At 37.9% G+C, this 22,504-nt stretch overlaps 1 pseudogene; it reads left to right on the top strand.

Annotated features, from left to right (window-relative positions):
- Nucleotides 1-2,623: 2,623 nt before the first annotated feature.
- Nucleotides 2,624-18,461, top strand: LOC129376750 (serine/threonine-protein kinase DCLK2-like; annotated as a pseudogene).
- The last annotated feature ends 4,043 nt before the right edge of the window (nucleotides 18,462-22,504 follow it).

Here is a 22,504-nt window from a genome sequence, read left to right as displayed (position 1 = left end):
AACATTTGTGAAGATTTGTAGTGATTGTTACCTTAAAGTCAGTTATTTTTAAAGTGTCATCTGGTTCAAAATGTTTCATCCGAAGATTCAAATTGTTCCATTAAAGCTCTGCTTGGTGCTCCGTTTGTGTGAATTCATGTCTTTGTTTTGTTTTTATAACAATGTATAAACTTTTGTTTTTTGTGTTTGAGATTAAACAATTTTTAAAAATGATAAAATTGTGTGTTTTATTATTATAATTTATTTTAACAAACGTTCCTGATCTGGTCATTTCTCTTCTGACTTAACACTTGATTCTTTGCAAAAATGAGCAACTCCTGCTAATTTCTACCAGCAGGGTGCAGCACTGAGTTATCAGGGTTTTATTGAAATTAACTGGAAGCAAGGAATATAATCACAATTAATATAACTAAGGCATTATATAAAATCTTTAGAAATATCACATTGAATGATGGGACTTTCAGGCTTTCTGCTTTCAGATGAATTGTCAAAATTACTTAACAACTTAGAGATTTAAACTAAGATGCTCTAGTCAAATACATGAAAATGACACGTATTGTTTTCAGTCAATAAAATTACATCTGGTTAGAAAAATGCAGATATGAAATTAATAAAGAAAAATAAGTGAGCCAAATCCCTTCTGTTTGTTTTATATTTGTATATACAAATCATGAATGTGGGCAATTATAGTGAATTTATTTATTAACGTAACACATTTTTTGACTTGTCAGCTATACAAATCATGAAAGTTTCGCTTTTAAAAAAAATTTTACTTCCTTATTTTGAGATTAGTGCTCCTCTGGAAGATTGATGTGTTACCTGATAATTACAACAAAAATGTAAAGTGATATTGATCCCAGGAAGATTAATTTACTTGCTAATCTGTTACTCGTCTTGACATGTTTTATACTCAGTTTGCACCAAATCTAAAGACAAATCTCTCCTAACACTGCCGTTAAACCTGTTTCCTGGTTTATTTTTTAAATTAAAGGCTGTTTTCTCTTGCTTGTTGTGTGTCAGAACATCATTGTTTGTGCACCTGGTTATTAATGGTTCAGTGGTTTCTGGGTGTGTCCTTTCTTTCTGCCTCGGATCCCAGCTGTCAACCCCATCCCATCAGGGTGGGGTCTCGGCCTTCATCCAGGATAATAACAAAGAAAAAAGTCCCGGAAAAGACAAAAAGAAGCAGGTGTGATCCAGACACAGGATAATGAAACATAAACACCAGGTGTTCTGGTCTGTTTAAAAGGAATGAATGTAAAAAATGCTCTTATACTTTTGTTTGCATAAATAATGGCATAATGGAATCAGGTTTAAATGATTTTTGAAACTGTTAAAGATAAAGTTTATATTTTAAAACCTCAGCTGTAAAAAAAAAAGGCTGCACTTTGCTTATATAACTTCTATTTTAACCACAGCAACAAATCTTGTGAACAAGTAACAGATTTTCTCCTGACTTCATAACAGCAACAGAAAGTATCACACCTTCAGTTTAACCCTGTAATTTAATATAAGACATATTTATAGCTCTCTGTTGGCTTTTACTTCTGCTTTAGTTGTAATCAATACGCAGTTGATCAGTAAATCATGTTGGGTTGCCCGTAGTTATAAATCAACTCTCTCTCTAAGACAGAGTTTAATTAGATTTTTTTTAATTAGTGAATAAAGAATAATGTCAGAAAGGAGGAAAAAAGAGGATTTTAAAAGCAATATCTGCATCAAATTCTAAAAAAAATTAATTTACAAATAATTAAGTTGATGTAAACTGATGTATAGAGTTTAAGGTTTATTATTTTATTCTAATAATGAAATAAAAATAATCAATGAATAAATATTGATTTCTAAAATACTAAACTGAATAGAAAAATATATAAGAGGGAAAGAGCCTTTTTGAAATATTACTCCTGATAATAAAAATAAATAAATAATAAATAGATACCAAAATGATAAAGCTAAATAAATAAAAGACTTTAACTAAAGTATTAAATAAAATAAACAAATCAATGTATATTTTTCCTTCCACTGGTATAATGCATTAATAACTAGAAAACTTATAATTTAGCCCAATTTAAATCATAATTGACTTAATATTCTTGACTTAGTATTCAGTTAAATTAATTTATTAATTTAACTGAATACTTTATTATGGATTTAACCAGTTTTCACCAGCAGAGGGCGCTATTATACCAAAATGCTGCTGTTCCACCTTCTTTTGTCTTGTGGTTAAACTTGTTTACACTAAGAATAGCTTTTTTTCATTTTTTAAAGAACGAAAATAAAAATAGAAGTGAATATTATGTAACATGTATAAATAAATGAAGTAAACTTTAAGTTTATTAAACAAATGTAATAATATATATTTAACTGTTTACAGTGTAAAGTGGTTTTTACTCAATACCTCCATTTAAAGTGATTATTAATTAAGAGAAGAAGCAAACAAAGGAGAGAGAGGCGAGAGACGGTAGAGAGACAGACAATGGGAGAGAGAGAGAGAAACACAGAAATAGAGAAAGAGAGAGAGAGAGAGAGAGAGAGAGAGAGAGAGAAGGGGAGAAGGAGGAGGGACGTTTGTTCACGTTCCGCCGCGGAGAGGACGGGGAGGGCGGGGTGGATCCAGCCGGTGTCTCCTCTCTGCTGCAGCGGCCATGCTGCTGTCTGCCGCCTCGCTCCGCGCATCCCGCTCTTCCGCAGGTGAAAGCGGCCGCCGCTGCATCTCCGAGTCCCGGGTTGAGCCACAGGCTCGGCGCCGCTAGGCTCGGCCGCTGCGGTTCGCCCCAACTGGATCCGCCGGAACGGTCCGGAACGCGGCGGCGGTGAGAAGGGGGAGGAAGAGGAAAAAGGCTCCTTAGCAACAAACCGGTTTCACGGCATTATTGGTAGGTACCTCCCTCTGTCTGCCTGTCAGGGTCTGTCAGCAGCTTAGCAGCAGCAGCAGCAGCGGCGGATTGATGGATAAAGTCAATGAGATGGAGAGAGAGAGACAAACTGTACTCAGGTTTTAATCATCCCAACATTTTGTTCTTCATTTAAATGGATTTTCCCTACAGGATGTCCTCGCAAAACGTGGACAAACCAACCCATTTGACCTAAATGTTCTTTTTTAAAAACAAAAGATTAAATATCATGTTGTGGTGATATTTAGCATCCTCCAGTGAAACCCAACATGATTGGGTGAATCTGTCTTGTCAGTTCAAACCATCTGATTTTTTTTTTGTATGTCTTTTCAGGGATGGACGGGACACTGAGGATTGAACTTTGACCTGTGCCAAAAAACCCAAAATGTACTGGATCAGAGTGATAATGGTTTATTGATTAGGGTTTACAGCAGGACTGGTTTTGCTTGGTTTGTTCGAAAGCCAGACAGCAGAGGTTATGGTTGGGTCAGTGAGACTGCAGTGAATCAGCCTCAGGGATTGAATATAGGAGGTCTAAGATGATTGGCAAGTCTTCTTAGTGTTCATCCAGAACTCTGAGGTTCTTGATTGGCTAAATTCTTAGTTGGCATTTTTAAGGTCCACTGTACCGTAGAGGACCACTGGATTTACACCATATCCCAATGTGAAGACATATTCCTGAACTACACTGGACCGTAATTGGAGACACTAGATCACGATTTACAATCCTAATACTTTGAGGACCAAAGGTGACTGGTTTGAAGGGGAATAGTTGTCCTCTTGAACTGGGTTCGGACCACTTTACCTAGAATTGACTCGTTTTGTGTATTGGAATATGAATCTTAAATCAGATGAACTCTGAGTGCAACTGTAACCTCATCCGCCATGTCTCTCAGTAAGACCCTTGAGTTGGAGCATTTTGATGAACGGAACAAGGTTCGCCGGGGACGCTCCACCCGACCCAAACGGGATGACTCCACCGGCAGCGGTGGGGGTTCCGGCCCCAGTTCCAGGGGCAGCAGCCTGGTTCCCAGTCCTGCCCCACAGCACCAACTGCAGCTACTACAGGACCCGCACCCTGCAGGCCCTCACCTCAGAGAAGCGGGCCAAGAAGGTCCGGTTCTACCGCAATGGGGATCGGTACTTTAAGGGCCTGGTGTACGCTGTTTCTAGTGACCGGTTCCGGTCGTACGACGCGCTGCTGATGGAGCTTACTCGATCGTTAGCAGACAACCTTCATCTGCCACAAGGAGTTCGTACGATCTACACCATAGATGGCAGCAAGAAGATTACCAGTATGGACGAACTGGTGGAAGGTAAGACTCCTTTATTTCAGGATTGGGTTTCTGATACATCAGCTAAGGCAAAGTAGGGTAAGCTGAAGGTATTCATCTGGATTTTTGCTTTGTGTGAATCATACTTAGGATCATTTCAAAACGTCACAATGTTTCCATCATCGTTGAAGGACTTGTAGGGATCGTATTATAAGTCTGGACAATATGGCTGAAGAACATTTCAATCTTGATATCAGGGTTTTATATCAGTAAAATAGAAGATTATTGATAAAAATTTTCTTTTGTTTGTTTTAAATTTCTGATTTACTGCCAAACTGGTTATGTGTCCATCACGGTTTGTTCCAGTTTCCTCTCAAGCGCCGTTGTTTTTTATTTTTATGCAGTTTTGAGGCGCGGTGACAAAACCTGAAACCAGTGTTGCGCAAGTTATTTAACAGGTAGTTGCTAGGTAACCAAAGAGTGAGTGGGTTGCTAGGTAACCAAAGAGTGAGTGGGTTGCTAGGTAACCAAAGAGTGAAAGCCTTTTCTCTGCCTACATCCCCCAGAATGCTGTGCGGTTCTGGTTCAGTGAAATTATTGAACGTTGTGTCGGACGTATTATCTATTGATATTGATCACATGCCTATCGAGATGGCAGACACAAAGTACATTGTGAGGATGGCAGCAGTTTTACTTACCAGTTTTTAGCTCCAACAAGAATATAGAGATTATAAATTAGTCTTACATCATTTAAATGTTTTAAAATAACTCTTATTCCAAATGTAACGTATCATAACCACTAAATCTGATAATATCACCCAGCAGATTTCTTATTGATTGATGAAAACACATAAGATGCATAAAAGTGCAGCCTTGGGCAACATGGTGCAACATGTGTTATTGATGGCTGGGAGCAACATCTCTGGTGCTCTGACTGATGAACTGAGACGTCAGTCTGAGTAACAGAGTCTGGCTGGACCTGCAGCTTTTCAACAGCCTCAGTGAAAACTTACCAATATAAATGGTAAAGTTAGTCCTTTGTTTGCACCAGTATAAGAACAGAGCTTTCAAAGATTTTTAAAAATGTTTTTTCAAACAGACTTTGTAAGAACCAAACCAAAAGTTAAGCTCCAGATTTCAGTCAGTTCTGTTTGTGTGCTAAACATCTGCAGGGAATCTTAAAGATGGCAGGAATGTTGATTGTTAGCATTTTTGTGTGATTTAAATCACTGAACTGGATAATTTTTAATTGCATTTACTAATATTTTTAACTTACTGATATTTGATGATGCTCTCATGGAGCAAACAGTTAAGAAAATAGTAAAACTAACATTTCAGTCAGTTAACATCAGTGATTGAAATTTATCAGGGCTAAATAAATGTAAATCTAAATTCTTACCATAATAAAATCTTTCACAATAAATGAATGATACGATAAATGGCCACTCCTGCTACGTTGTTCAAAAAGAAATGTGCAACTGGTCATTAAAGTACAAGATATTTGTGATTAAAACAGTAACATAATGGAAAGCAGCTGGATTTAACTCTTATTAGTTTGTTAAGGTCTGACTAATCGTAAGAGGAAGGATCTGTGATAATGCGACTTTGTGCACCGAGGATATACTAAATGTATGGAAAGAAGCTCTCTAGTTCAGAAACAACTTTTCTAATGAGCTTTATCTCTTAAAAAACAACAAAAATCAGACTCTAATACAAACTATGAGAATAACCAATGTACTTTTAGATTTTACAGTACTTTGAGAATCTAAACAATCGGTACTTCTGAAGGTTAAATCTTTTTAAATAATGACCTGAGATCTTGAACTATTTTCTTCATTATTATAATTTATTGCAAACAGCTGAAACATGTCAAACATTTTCTCCTTTGTGGCCAAATAACTATCCATAATATCGATTGATAACATCAAGCCTTCATTCTGTCATCCTGCTCTTTACCTGCGTTTGTTATGCAAACACTTGAATTATTTATCTCTGTGTACATCAAGGGAGGAAGAAGTATTTCCTAATCAATACAGAAAGTCTCAAGGGAGCTCAGACACTAATATTCAGACCTCAACTCGGCTGGCTTAAATTTCCACATTGAATTCAAAATATTTTAGAAACTTCTTTGTCAAAACTGAAATATAAACAAAATGTTGAAACTGTAAAGACGATAAAAAGCCTCCATACCCAGATATAAATAATATATCTGGGTAATTTTACCAATGTCTCCAATGTCAGCAGCAGCAGCAGCAGCAGCAGCAGCAGCAGCAGCTTATCATCAATATTGATGCTGGACTGGTTGTAAGCTCTTCTAATGAACATTAGTGGCAGGAAGCCGTTCAGCCGGAGATGCTCTAAAAGACAGAGGCATCACTCTGAGCACTTAACACACAGAATGGACTGTGACGGATTTAATCCGAGTGTCCAAAGTGGGAAATGCATCATTTACAACTTCTGTCTGGAAACATGAAGGCATTCTGTTGATTAATTGGCTGCTACCAGCCAGCATGTTTCTGGTGGAGTTAATCAGTGAAAAGCTCTAAGAAGCAGCATTACTGAGAAGAAAAAGGGAAAATGGCAGCAAAAGTTAAGGGTGTTTTCACACCTGAAGGTCCAGAAGATTCGGTTTGATTTGATTTGTTACATTTTCAGCTGCTGTGGTTCACACTGTGTCAATCGAACCAAACATTTGGAAAACCCGTTCCCCTCCTCGCCTGTGGAGGCGCTGCAACAAGAAATGACACGAAACTACTGAAGACCTTTTTCATTAAATGAAAACTAAAACGCAGTGGCGTCAGACTGTAGCGATTGTAGGATTTCTGTTTTGTCAAAAACAGTGACCCATTTCTTCTGTTAGTGCCAAGCTGCCTCGTCTGCTTTGGTTTACCCAGCATGCCCTGCACTGCAGGCTCCTTCTGCTCTTTGAGCGCTCTCTGGTTTGCTTAAATATTTCACTTTTCTATACATGTGCACCAGAGTTCACTTTAACCAAACTGACACAGAGGCTTTTAGATTTACCAGACTTCACATTTTTGGTCCAAACGAATCAAACTTTCTAGGCTAACGGACTAAAGTTTGATTAAAACTGATTAACAGGGTTGGTGTGAACGCAGCCTGAATGTTTGGGCTCCCATCCAGTGTTTTTGTAAAGCCAGAATGAAACCGGGGTGTTCTGGTGGCCCGGCTGAATCGGCCCGGAGTGTTTTTGCGTTTAGTCACTGAGGTATTTGTATAACAACCCAGAGCGACTCTGTCCAGCTCATTTGAATCGCAGAGTGAAAGTCGGCACATAGAGAGACAAGGTCACTGAACAAAGCCTGGAGAGACGGAGGCAGAGGAGGGAAGGTGCGTCTGTGACGTCTGGAGGCAGAAATATGACGGATAAAGAGATGCGGCGATGATGAGGAGGCAGATAAACCTGTATTAGTCTTTTGTGTTGGTTATTGTTAAACGTCATTTATGGTAACTGTTGACTTTGGTTGAGGGAAAAACAAGTTTTATGCTCCTAAAGGGACATTTTTGGACGTCGGTCCTGCTAAATTAAATATTTCCCCCCAGCTGCTGTTGGACTCTATATCCATCATTTCTCCCTACAAACTCAAAAAGTCTTTAAATCTCTGATGTAGTTTGCAGTTTTTCTCATCTGTCGTCATTCAGACATTTTTATTGTTTGCACAGTTTTATTGTCACTTTTTCTTTTTAAATAGCTGCACATTTTAAATGCACATTCACTTTTATAAATAGTTTCACTCAGTTGCACATTTCTTTGGATCGGAGTATTTTGTTTTAATAGATGTCAGGTTGTAATTTAGCTGTTTCTGTTCAGTGTGATATTCTTCATATTTAATATTTTTGTGTTTGTGTAGATCTATCTTGCTCTGTTAATGTCCCACCAAGGGACAAAGAATGGATTTTTATTTAAATCTGGTAGATTTTAAACTATAAAATCTACATGACATTATTGAAAAAGTTTTTTAAAAACTCAGGAATATCTACTGCAGGAAATTTTTTTCTATTTTCTGGGATCAGAATGAAAGAAAAAACAAAAAGAATAAATGTATTTTCTTGAATGTATTTGGAAAACAAACAAGAAGACAGTTTGTAATGTAAGAAAAATATATAAGTTTCACATATTTTTATAGATTATAGATTGTTATAAATATCTTAAAATAAAAGCTTAAAAACTTTTAAAAATAATTTTTTTGCAGTATGAGGGATTAAGTTGAAAATAAAGGTGCTTTGAATCCATCTAACAGCGATTTGAAGCTGTTTGTTGATCATTTTCAGCTTGAATATTTTCAGCTTTAATATTTTCAGCTTGAATATTTTCAGCTTGAATATTTTCAGCTTTAATATTTGCTCTGAAAGCAGATATTTTGAACGGTTGCTCGCGGTACGGTGGTTAACGTTGACGCCGTTTGGCCGACCAAGCGCTTCATGTCGCTGCGTCTGATTGCTGCTCTCAGGCTGTTATCTGTACCCTGCTATTAATCGGCCAGTTAAATCCTGAACTCAGTGACTCTGAAAGCAGAAGCAACGGCTCCGTTACAGGAGAATGTCTGCAGGACAATGGTGATAAAACACTTTATTATAATTATCTAGCTGGATTTATGTTAGTTTCTGTCTTTCTGCTGGGATCTTGAACGTGACTCGATGACTGATGTCAGAGCAGAAGAGTTGATCTGACTGCTGTCAAACTCACCGTCTTCAATCACTGCCTCGTATTTCAACATGTCCTCTGATCTGTTCCTTATATGTCATTGATTAATGAGTTAATCTAAAATTGATTAATTGATCATTTTCTTAAAACTTGAGTTTATCAAAAGGGCCAACCATCCTTCCATAGGATAAAGTCCTACATTTTTAAAAATATGTTGAATTTTAACTGTATGTTTTGGCAGCTGTATTAAATACAGACAGAAAATTGTTTCCCACGTTAGTAAACTTAGACATTTTCATAAATTATAATAAATTATCAACCTGTTTGGTTGCAGAGTATAAAAATAAAATATGTGAAACGGTTAATTCCTTATTAACAGGTGAATATTTATACAGAAGTGCTGCCTGCAGTCACTGTAGCTTCTTGGCTTCATGTTTTTTTTCTATAATTTTAATCTGAAAGTTTCTAAAAACCCAAGAAAATTTATGAGTTCAAAAAGTTAAAAATTTGTTGGAAAAAAAAGAAAAAATTGTAAGATTTCTGAAGTTTTGAGTTTCAAATTTGAAACATTTTGAACATTTGATATTCAAAATTTTTTCTAGAAAATTTCTGAGGTTAATTTCAAAATTTCTGATTTGTTTTGGCTTGAATTTACTCAGTTTTTTCTGTTTAATACTCTGTCACAAATAAACGATTATTAGATTCATGTAAGCAGTAAATTTGATGGTTTTCTCATCGATATTTCTCTCAAACATCATTCTTGTCTTCTCTAATCGCTTCCCTTTCCGTCCAGGCGAGTGCTACGTCTGCGCCTCAAACGAACCCTACCGGAAGGTCGACTACACCAAGATCTCCGTCCCGAGCTGGAAGCCCGGCGCCGGTTCCGGAACCGCCACGTCCGCCTCCAGCCGGACCCCGACGCCGTCCACCGGAGCGTCGACGACCGCCAGCGCCGTCGCCAAAGACCGACCCGAGGGCCGGGAGGGCAGGGAGAGCAAAGACTTCATCAAACCCAAACTGGTGACGGTGATCCGGAGCGGCGTGAAGCCCCGCAAGGCGGTGAGGATCCTGCTCAACAAGAAGACGGCGCACTCCTTCGAACAGGTGCTGGCGGACATTACGGAGGCCATCAAGCTGGACTCCGGAGCGGTGAAGAGGCTCTACACGCTGGACGGGAAGCAGGTGGGACCAGAACATCTGGACATCTCCTCAAATTTATTTAAATAAAAACACGACAAAATGTGTCAGTTATGATTAGAGCTACAGCTAACTCTGCTGAAGATTAATCAATTTGATTAGGTTTATTATATTTTTCAACAAAATATGCAATTAAAAAAGTTGATCCTGTAATAAAGGTGATTATTACATTATGTTCTTAAAAAATGTGACCTTTAATCTTATGAAATGTCATTATTTTCTGTCATTTCGTCCTCTAAACCATTGATTTCACTGCGTTTTCTGCTTTATTCAGAAGAACTTTAGCATTTACAGCAGCTTGTGATTCCCATTAGGTGAAGTAGAATCGAACAAAGCCGTCTGAGTCGAGCCAGAAATCAAATTAAGCGCATTACAGAATTACTTCTCAACAGAGCCGCTAATTTACAGTTTGGGTCGTGTTTGGCGCCCTGCAGAACTGCAGCAGTCAGCTGAAGTCCAGTTGTTGAACTCTGGATGCGCTCTGATCCGCTCTGCAGCTCATTTTGGTGTAAGGATTTAAAGTTATCGCAGACCGACCGGCGGATCTATTTTTAAACACAGACAGGTTTTTATTTGAACTCGTAGATAAGCTGAAGGAAAGCAGAGGCAGCAGAAAACGGACTGAAGGACGTTTGTGGTTGTGAACGCAGCTCAGATCCGAGCGAAGAAAAAACCTTTTATTGAGTCACGCAGGAACGAACACACCCTGATTGTGTCAGAGTGGATGCAGCATCCACTTAAAGATAATAAAAGCAGCGTTCACGGCCTTCAAAATAAAAGCAAACTTGGCTGCAATCTTGCAGAAGTTGTTTAATTTCCGCTTTAAAATCATTTTTGCTCACATTAAAACGTTGCTGTCGAGTTTTATTCATGTCGATGCTGCAAAAAGTGCAAAGAAACATTTTTTATTGGTTTTGCATGTATTAAGATCTTAAAGGAAGCAATTTGAAATGGAAATATTCAATATATGCAGAGCTTAACGGGCTGAGATGTTTGAAATCACATTATTGAGCCACCATAAAGTTGTTTTCTTGGTTTAAAAAGCAAAATGTCTTCCTTTCAAATTAAACCTTTCATCTAATTTCATAAAATATTAAAACAAATAATTATAGGATCTGCATAAAACCTACAATACATTTTCTCTAAGGTTATTCTTTTCCCCTTTTTCTAAAGTAAAATTGCTGATTGTTTTTCTTTCTTTAAACTGGGACTTTTATTTTGAAGGCATTTCAGACCCAATGAAAGCTTTTATTCTATCGTCTCAGCATGAATGCAGCAAGGCCAAAGTGTGTGTGTGTGTGTGTGAGTGTGTGTGTGTGTGTGTGTGTATGCGTGTGTGTGTGTGTGAGTGTGTGTGTGTGAGTGTTTGTGGGTATGTGTGTGTGTGTGTGTGAGTGTGAGTGTGTGTGTGTGCGTGTATGCGTGTGTGTGTGTATGCGTGTGTGTGTGAGTGTGTATGTGTGTGTGTGTGTGTATGCGTGTGTGTGTGAGTGTGTGTGTGTGTGTGTGAGTGTGTGTGTGTGTGTGTGGTGTGTGTGTTGTATGTGTGTGTGTGTGTGTGTGTGTGTGTGTGTGTGTGTGTGTGTGTGTGTGTGTGTGTGTCCTCTGCTTGCTCGGAGAGAAACACTGTCTCTCACCCTGCAGCGTGGTCTCCATGGCAACCGGCTAGCCAATAAACACACACCTGGTCGTCATGGTTCCAGTTCCGGAACCGTTAGGTGTCGCCGTCGCCATGGAAACAGAGTAGCATCAGCAGGCGTCTGCTGATGAACTCTTTGCCTTTTCTATTGAATCAGTTGGATTCAATAGAAAGAGCTTCATTGATCCCACAGGGAAAATGAAAACAGTTCAGTAGAGACAAATATAATCCTTCATTTCTCTGGAGAGCCTCAACATCGACTGTTTTCTCTCTGCTGACACCCAAACGCTTCCTGTTAAACCTCTGAATTCTGATTTATGGACCTTTCAGACACAGAAAAGCTCCTGAACTCGGGATGAACCCAGTTAGCCACGAGCTAGCTGCTTAATGCATTACTTAATGTCATAACTTCAATAATATAGGGAAGAATCACATTCTTAATTAGCAAAAGGAAATACTCAAATATTTTCGCATTTTTAGGCTAAATTTGTTTTAAGTTGTGTTGATTTTGTTAGATATTAAACCATAGATGTTAAATCATTTTGTGTCATTTTAGTTTGAAGCGTATGAACTTAATTTTACACCTAATTCAATAAATTACTTAATTCACCTTAACTTTGCTTTATTTATTTATTTTTGGTTTTGCTTTCGTTTGTTTTTTATTTACATTTTATTCATTAAAGTAATAATATTCGTTTTATTTTGGACATTTAACATGTCTTCCACTTCCAGTGTGGCCTGTTCTGCACAAAATTAAATAAAGTTACTGAACAATGTTATCGTTTACTGCAGTAAATCCTGAGACAGTTCATCATGGGGCAGACCTGGTGTGAACTTGGCTGCAGCTTCCCTCCGTTTAATCCCTTTTTCAAACCTCTGCTGATCCCTCTTTTCTTCACCTTTCCTCTCTCGCTCCGTTTTCTCCGACTGCATAAATCCGTGATGATGAACTCTTTGCCTTTAATCCTCAAGACAGTTCTTCGGCGGCTCGACGTGTTTGTTTCTTGTCTGTCAGAAACTGCTGAAGAGATGCAAACATGATTTAAATATTCCCATCTGTCCTCGGCTCAGCGCTACATAGAAAAGAAATCCTCCAGTCACTGAATCAAACTCTCTGTGTGTGTGTGTGTGTGTGTGTGTGTGTGTGTGCAGCTGACCTGTCTGCAGGATTTCTTCGGGGATGACGATGTGTTCATGGCGTGCGGGCCGGAGAAGTTTCGGTACGCGCAGGACGACTTTGTGCTGACGCATTCTGGGAAAACGGCGGCCTTCGTGAGCGGTGAGCACCAAACACAAACTGAAGGCTGAATTTTTACCTCCGTTAGGTTTGTTTCAAATACAAAATCCGAATAAATATTCTGGATATCTAGAATATTGGTTACTGACCCTGAGCTTAAAATGCATGAAAGGCTTCTTAAAGGTGACTCATGCTTCGTTGAACAGGTTAGGATGGATTATGTGCTACACAAAACAAGAAAATACAATTTTTTGCACAAACTCATTCTTAGATAATGAGATTTTACCTCCTGTCATTTTAAATCCAAATAATCTGCTGCTGGCCACGCCCCCAAATCAATGTTTGCTTTGAAAAGCAGAAATGGAGCTTCCTTTACAATCAACAAGAATGCAGCAAGTGGTTTCTGGATGGTAAGTCAACACCTTTCCTTGTCTTTTCCAGCAGCCATTGTACAGCACATCTCACCAAACATGCTGGAGTTGCTCTTAGCTTGCTAGGTAACAGGCAGACATTTTTGAAAAGGCTCAAAGGACAGCTGGAATTTTTTTTAAACATTTGGACTGTTTTTATAAGCAGCAGAAAATGGAAGAATAAAAATGGGAAAAATACAAATTTTGCTGATTCTGAAAGCTGATTTTGGCCAAAGTTCTGTTTGGAAAGTGAAGTCTCCAAGTTGGCAGCAGCAGGGTGGCTATCAGCAGAACGAAGCATAAAACCGACTTTCGGCAGAAACATGAATACATTTCATGGTGCATATGAAAACGTAACAAACTTTTCCGTCCGTCTCCAGAGTGCAGGACCAAAACGCCTCGTCCAGCTGCTCCTCAGAAAACTCCCAAAACTCCCAGCAGCTCCGGCTTCTCCTCCTCCAGGACTCCACCCAAAGGTTTATCCAGGTCCAAATCACCGAGCTCAGGTAGGGAGCCAGGACGCTTACCCTGGAGACACAGGTATAGAGTTTAGGAGCTGCATGGTTTAAGACAAACATAGAAACATACATGTATTTATTCTTTCTGTTGTTTTATGGATCTTAAAATGACTCGGTGACTTTAAACATATAAACACATTTTAACCAATCAGATCGCTCTTTTCTCCGTCACGCAGCCAATGAGGCGTCAGGATCCCAGTCGGCTGTAAAGTCCAACAGATCCAGTCCGTCTCCCACCAGTCCCGGGACGCGACGCAACTTAAAGGTCAGAGAGACAATTTAGTTTGAAAACTCGTTTCCTGTCAGATTGTTTTCCTGCAAAAAAAAATTAAAATTCAAATAAACTGATTTAAATTAAGTTGTGAAGGAGTTAGCGTTGAACTGTTTTTGCAGCAGAAACTTAGAAGGAAATTTCTTACACATTCAGAATGAGGAAGGTCAGACTGTTTAACTTTTATTCTGTTGCTAAAGTTAAACAGAGAATAGCAGAGCTTGCCCCCTGGTGGCAGCAGGAAGCTACTGATTCTTTCCTCTGTCCTGTTTTCATTTATAGTTAATCGCCTTCATTTTGCATCAAATTCCAAACACTATGAAGCATTAAGAAAAATGTCTAAAACCTCATCACATAAACAACAAAAATAATGACAAAAATTAGTTATAAATCCCAAAGTTTTATGATTTTGAAGTCATAAATGGCTTTAAAAAAAGGAAGCTTTAAAAATGTGGATCATTCTCAACAAATATATTCACATTTCCTCAGAAAAAAGCGATTAAAATCTAAAAACATCTTCCCAGTTAGTAATTCTGAAGATTTCCTGCAGCGCTAACTCAGATCTGACCTGGTTTTTATTCCCTAACATCTGTTGTTTTCCCATCAGATCTCTCCTCGCCGAGCGTCTTCCACGGATGTGAACGGCGAAGCCGAGCAGCCGGACGACGCAGAGGAAGGTTTGTGCTTCCATTGTGGTAAAAATGAAATCTAATGAAGATCTTTTTAGTTGTTTCTTAAAATAACAGTTTTTAGTCTTTATTATTAGAAAAACCCACTGAAGATGAAGCTGCATCTTTACTTTTAATCAAAAGGTAAAATAAATGTTTTGTTTTTTCTGTCAGTGAACGGAAACCGATCTGTTTCGTCCTCCACCATCAACGAGAAATACAAGGTGGGAAAAGTGATCGGAGACGGAAACTTTGCTGTGGTGAAGGAGTGTGTGGAGAGGTAAACCTCACTTTAAACGTTATGAAAGTAATTAAATGGTTTTTAAATTAAATAAGTACATAATAAAAATGAATCAACTGTTCCTGCTCGTTTCTTTGTGCAGGTCGACCGGACAGGAGTTCGCTCTGAAGATCATTGATAAAGCTCGATGCTGCGGGAAGGTAGCTGCTATTTCCACTGTGCAGAAAATGATTTTGTTATCTGCAATAATCTAAACTAATAAACAGAGTTCAGAAATCATCCAATCTAACTGTTTAAATACATCAGCTTGTGTTTAATGATGAACTTTTTTAAACAGGTTCAGCAGAATAAATGATCTTCTGGTGAAAACGTTTCTCTGAGCAGGAACACCTGATCGAGAACGAGGTGGCGGTTCTGAGGAGGGTCCGGCATCCCAGCATCATCCAGCTGATCGAGGTGGACGAGACGCCCACGCAGCTCTTCCTGGTCATGGAGCTCGTTAAGGTCCTTTAATTAACCTCTGACCTTTGACCCAGAAACCAGCGATCTTAGACCTTTACTTTAAATTAGAAAAGAAAAGTCTTTTCATGGTCAGATGTTAAAGCCTTAATATTGTTTTTATCCAAAACTAAATAAATTGTTAATATTTACCATAGATTAAAAAATTAGAATTTTCTCAATGTTTTTTTTGCACATATTTGTGTTAATTGTTTAATCATCATCGAATGATTAAATGAATAAATAAAAGCTCCATTCTCCACGTTTCACTGGTTTCTGGTTCCTTTAGGGCGGCGATCTTTTCGACGCCATTACCTCCTCCACAAAGTACAGCGAGCGAGACGCCAGCGCCATGGTGTTCAACCTGGCCGGCGCCATCAAGTATCTACACCGGATGAACATCGTCCACCGAGACATCAAACCCGAGAACCTGCTGGTGCAAAAACACCGTCATCCACAGATCTGTTACTGTAACAGGAAGTGTTTCTGTTACACCTGAACTCTGCGGCGCTCGGCTCTGGTTTCGTTCTGCAGGTGTGCGAGTATCCGGACGGCACCAAGTCCCTGAAGCTGGGCGATTTCGGTCTGGCGACGGTGGTGGAGGGTCCGCTGTACACCGTCTGCGGCACGCCGACGTACGTGGCGCCGGAGATCATCGCCGAGACCGGGTGAGAGACAGGAAGTAAAACATGACGGCCATTTTTTAAAACCATTTATTACTTTTAAAGACAACAACAGCAAAAAGAAACATCAGGACAGAGAGATGTGACGTCTCCCTCATGCCCCTGCAAGAGGGCAAAAAGCTGCTTGTTTCCATTTTAATTGATGAAATAATTTATTTGGACAATTTAGGTTATGGGAGGTTTATTGTTGTTTTTAATTCTTTTGTGTTTAACTACTTTTATACAAAACAGATCCAACAATCATTCTGCTGCTAAATGAAATATTATTTTTTATTGGTTTTTAATTAAACTATTTAAGCTAAAGTTCACATTTGCAGACATACTAGAGACTAGAAATGATGATAAATACTCATATCTCTATGAGTAAATCATCCCATCAGTGGTAAATAACCAGTAATGTTGATGTTTTCGTCCAGTTACGGTCTGAAGGTGGACATCTGGGCGGCAGGAGTCATCGCCTACATCCTGCTCTGTGGATTCCCTCCTTTCAGAAGGTCAGTAAACGCAACATTTTACTTTGACCAGGAAATTCCTAATGAATGTTTTTATCTGCATCATCATGTTATCATGAACGTTTCCTGTTTTGTGATCGAGTTGGCGGGAAGAACTTTGGAATATTTGTCATTTGTGTGACAGGTTATTAAAAATTTACGCATTTTTGTAACTTTATTGAGTCATTAGTTGCGCAGTGTGTTTCATTTGTAAGTATGCTAACAGAAATCTGCTTTACTTTCCGCAGTGAGAATAACGTCCAGGAGGAACTATTTGATCAGATCCTCAGAGGGAAGCTGGAGTTTCCCTCTCCAGACTGGGACAACGTCAGCCTGTCAGCAAAGGTTCGGATCAGTTTATGAAAAATAAACGTCACATATAAACCTGTTAATCTATAGCAAGGTTATGACTTAACAACATGCATAAAAGTCATTGTTGTTCTTTAAAATGATCATAAATTCAGTCAAAATCTCTGTACATAAATATTTTGGTGTAAAAGAACAGAAAACAAATTATCATTGTCCGTTTTAGTTCGTTTTAGACGAAGGCTTGGTCAAAAAACGCCAAAAAACAAATCAGAAATCAAAGTGAACCTAAAAGAAACAATCTGAATCCCATTCTGTTGTCTGTAGATGTTATTAAATCTCAGATCAGATCAGTCTATTTTACTGCTAACGGTCACATGACCTGCTCTTCAGATGCTGATCAGTCAGATGCTCCAGGTGAACGTCGACGCTCGGTTCACTGCTGAGGAAGTCCTCTCCCACCCTTGGGTGACGGTAAGAAACACAAAAATTTACATTTTTCCACTTCGCTGCAGCACTTTGGTTCTTATCGTGTAGAAATGTATTTATGAAGGTGGTAAAGTTGCTGTTTTTGTAGGACGAGGCACCAGGAGAGTCCAACACTGTGAGCGGCCCGGAAGATCACGACGGCGAAGAAGCGCAGGAATCGGATCGTGAATCTCCGATTCTGGAGACGAAACAAGTTCCCTCACCGCTGGTTTAGGCCACATCCCACTGGTCTAAAGGAACCAACATGATGCAGACTGGGAACCAACTGGGAGCCAATTAATCTTCTTAAAGTCTCCATTTATCTCCATTTACCTCCAACCGACTCCCTTTCATTTCTAGGAAAGTAAAACTTTAAATATAGACAGAGGTAATTAAACATTCTCAACTAGTGACTTAATACACACAAAGTGAAGTTATCCCAGCATTATCTTAGGGATGAGATGACGTTTAATCTAAAACCAAACTGTTCAGTAGCTGCATCTCCTTTACAAGTGTGTGAAAAACTGTTGATATCCCATTAATGTTTGGAAAAAACTATTTTACAATTACGACACTCAGAAAAAACACATTAAAATTACAGGTCTTTAAAAATCATGGTGCACCATTTTCCTCAAACTGCTTCCTGCCGTCTTATTTGTCGTTTCCAGCAGTAGTAACATCCAGTTGTTGATCACATAATTTGTGCAATACACTGATTTTGATAAAACCACCTCATCCTAGCTCAAAAAGTTTTATTGAGAAATTTAAACTTTTTTCAAAATTGCTGTTTCCTAACAAAAGATTATTGAAATTATTGGAGCAATGGAAACGCAGCTACTGACAGTCAGACAAATCCACTGCATTCTTACAAATTTATTCAACATATCTACAGGACTTTCCCTCAGATCTAGTCAGAAATGTTAAATAAGTTTGAGAAATTTGCCTTATCTCTCAAAAACTCAGCCAAAACAAAACCCATTATCTCAAAGTGGACTTTTGTAAACTAAACCAATAGTCTTTTATTTAGTTTCTTTTCCCTAAAAAGGCTTATTATGGTTCATGTTTAAGTTTTCAGAAATGGGAAAACTTAAAACGGTTTATAGAGTAGCCTTAAATCTATTTTAATTTAGAGCAAACTGAACGAGTTTGCAGTATTTAAAATGAACCCAAAGGTTATTTTCTCCACTTTTCTCTCTCTTGGTCTTCTGACACAGACTGAATTTAATGGTTATTTTCTCCAGACCAGTCTCTCCAGTATTAAGTCCAGTTTATCTTCTGGTAACCGTCCAGACGCGTGCCAATTGATCACCAGAAGGTTTTGCACAAGGCCCGGCTCTGACCCGTTAAAACTGGCACCGCTACTGAAACCCATTCATGCTGCTTGCAGGACTTCCATGAACATACAGACACCATCCAGGTGCTGCCGACTCCTTCGATTGGACTGAAGTTTCCTGATTAAATACCATGGTCTGGAATGAACTTTAAATGGGATTTTACTGATTTTACTACAAGTAAGAACTGCTCTGACCTTCTCTGAAGTTCCTGCTAAGCCAGGATGTCTTCCATTTATCTGAAAATATGTCCAAGGTTTGTCTCTCCTTCACTGGAGAAGACTCACGTCGTCTTCTTGCCATCAACCAACTAAGGAGATATTTGAGCACTGTGCCTGTCTGCGCTGCTGATCCAGTCTTTTTCTTTTTCCTTAATATTCCCATCTTTATAAAAATAATGCAGAATCTTTGGAAATATCTCTCTAGAAGAAATAATTATTTTCATATTTTTTGTCTGTTTATCAACTGAAGTTTGAGTTGATTGGAAGAGTCTCGGGAAAATGAAGGCAGCAAATCTGAATTTTGGGTTTTCATTCAGATATAATGAGCAAGAAAGAAAAGTCAGAACTCAAAACGCATCCGTTTACCTTCGCTTGAGCTGAATCCCATTTCCTACTCATCATATCCGGGCTACACTGCAAAAACACAAAATATTACCAAGTATGTTTGTGTAGTTTTCCAAGTTTTTCTCTTTGAAAAGAAATTAGAAAGGAACTGTGGAAATGGGATTCAGCCTCAGTCTTTAACCTCTTCATACCTTCACCTACTTTAAGACATTGTGTTTTATTCCTGATCGACTGACTGACGTCCATTTTTATCACCTGAACTTTTCAAGCATCACTTTAAAGATGCATTTGGACTGAATTTAAGGGCACACTGAAGTCCAAACGATGAGCTCTTTGCTTCTCCTCACTTTATATCATTTTAGATAAAAGGGTAAGACTGTAAATAATGTAAATACCGTTCTGTCCGTCAGTGTCTGTGTGAGTCTGTTGTGAAGTAGGAAAACAGTAGCAGATTGAAGAATAAGTAGTGTTACAAATTAAAAGAACAATCTCATCGTCAATGCCTCAAAACAAAAGAAAAAAAAAAATCCTACCTAAAGAAAATGATTTTCCACATAACTAATAAACCATTTTGACATTTCAAATGTAATTTTTAGATAGTTAAAAAAATATTTGGATTCAGGATTTTTATGTGATGACCTGTAAGGAAAGGCAGCAAACATCCGAATCTCTTTCTTTTATATAATCATGTTGCATCCAACTAACGTTCGTCTCCATTTGCACTTTTCATAAAACTGTCTGTCCAAAGCTGAGTGTTAGTTTGATGTTTTCGTTTTTAGGAAAGAGGAACTTTTGAAATGGGTGTTTGCATCAATGGGAAAGAAGTTCCCGTCTATAAAACTTGAAAAGAAAGTGTCTGAATAAACACATTGACCTGATGCAGTGATGCAACCTTTCCATGGCCTTTGACCTTTGGTTGGAGCCGCTCACTCAGAGTTTGGCTGGAGGCTCTCCTGAAACTATAAATGTTCAAATTCATTGAAATTCAACCATTCTTGGCACATAGAAAGCCTTTGTAACCAGGCTTCAATTGAAGTAAATATTTAGAAGAAACTGAACTTTAACTGATTAATTTAGGCTGAATTACTTTAAAATGGGAAGCATCTGAACATTACATGTACTGGTCCAGTGGTGTCCAAATGATTCACCTCAAAATTCATTAAATTAAAGTTGCAAAAATTAGATTTTTAAAAATATTTAAAAATATTTTTATGGATTGTATATCATTAAAGATCCAAAACATAAATAGGGCTTTGGAGTGCTACCTTTTAAAATAAAAACCTAAAATTTTAAAATTTTTACTTTCTGTTTATTGGCCAAATTGTTACCAGTCTTGACTTGAAAAAATGGCCCCTGACCCACACTTTGTTTTACAAACTCCTGATAAAGCCCAAAGTGATTTGAATCAGGTGTGTCAAGGCACAATTGCAAAAAAAAAAAAAAAAAAAGAAGAAAAATCAGACTTTTGCTGATGCAAACAGATTTTCAGCTGCATCAAGATGTCTGCAGTCAAATGTTTTAGTTTATTTCAATCAGAAATATGTATCTGAAGTTTGGTAGTAAAAGTTTCTGATGAGCTCAGGTTGTTATCAACAGTCCCAGATTACTCTACTTATCACTGGGCTGTAAAATTGCATCAACTTTTGTTATTGAGATACTAACAAGTCCATCTTTCTGAGCTGTTGTTACCTTGGAGAAAAACTTCAGCCAAACTCTGGATTGGCGACTTGACCTTTGACCTTCTATGCCTGCTATGAACCCAGTGGTCTTAATTCTTTTCTCTTTGCTTTATACCAAACCAAGAGGAGCCTTCAGTTGTTTGTCCTGCTAACACCTGAGTCAAAATTGAGAGGAAATCTGTTCAGTTCATAAAAATCTTTGATGACAATGTTTTACTTTTTCAAACTGTAAAAAAATGTTCTAAATTTATTCAGTCTTGCAGATAAACTCCTAAGTGGTGCATTAAGATAACTGAAAACTTACAAAAAACATAAATCTAGAATTGAAAGAAAATATTGAAAGTATTAGGGCCAAGTTGAGAAAATAAATAATGAAATTATGCAAATGAGTCAGAATAATATGAGAATGAAATTGTGGTATTACCAGAAAAAGTCATAATATTGCAACTATTTTTTAAATATCACTTTAATTTCATATTATTATAACTTTTCTCATATGACTATTCTCATAATTTTAGTTTATATTCTCATTATTCTGACTTAATTCAGAATTCAACTTTATTCTCACATTATTAATGCTTTTTTTCCTCATAATTAAATTTTTTACTTTTTCTTAGTGCAGCCCTAATACTTAATAGTAAAAGTACGTATGCAGCAATAGTTAATATCATCTGCATTTGCATTTAAATTTGCTGTAAATTGTCCAAAAATCAGAGCTGGACTGATTATTATTTTTTTTGTTTTTGCCACTTTTTTCTGCGTTTTCTGTCTCACTGACAGAAAACCAAAAGCAGAGAAGCAACTCGCATCTTTCTAAACTTCCCATTGAAACCTTGAGGCCAGTTCTCTTTAAATCACAGATAAAGTTTTATTGACAGGCAGTGTTCAGGTTTTATTGATGTTGGACCATGCAACGTAGCGATCAAAGATAAGATGGAGCTGAACTGAATTTTTCCCAAGCAGATTGAATCAGGTGGCTTTACTTACTGGGCCCTGTTTTTTTGGGTGTGTGGATGGGTGTGTATGTGTGCGTGTGTGTTTACTTCATTTCAAGCCTCATTATTATTGATTGAAACAAATTTTCATTTACATAAAGTGACAAAATTCCCAATTTTGAAGGAAATTGATCTAATTTTTCCGAAAAGCAGATACTGAGCTTCATGTTCCTTTAACTCAGTTACAACACAGTAATAACTGAAATATTTACATTAGATCATTTTTGGTAGAACGTTTCTTCCTGAGATGCCTTTGAGAAAATGAGTCAAGTTTTCACATGAAGGAAGCGTGAGAACATCAGTGTTTTCTAATGACATGTTTTAATCTCACAATAAGCTGTAATGTTTATGTGTGTCGAGGTGAAAATGTGTATGATCGCTGGGATCTGGGTGAAATGATGAATCCCTTATTTGTTTTGAGAAAAGATTAATTAAACTGTGAAATGAAAGTCTTGCTGACATCGCTGTATACTGT

The sequence above is a fragment of the Poeciliopsis prolifica genome, unplaced genomic scaffold, assembly GCF_027474105.1.
Source record: "Poeciliopsis prolifica strain line A6 unplaced genomic scaffold, Auburn_PproV2 SCAFFOLD044, whole genome shotgun sequence".
Taxonomy (NCBI): domain Eukaryota; kingdom Metazoa; phylum Chordata; class Actinopteri; order Cyprinodontiformes; family Poeciliidae; genus Poeciliopsis; species Poeciliopsis prolifica.
The sequence above is the reverse complement of the archived record's forward strand: the minus strand, read 5'-3'. Positions and strand labels throughout refer to the sequence as shown.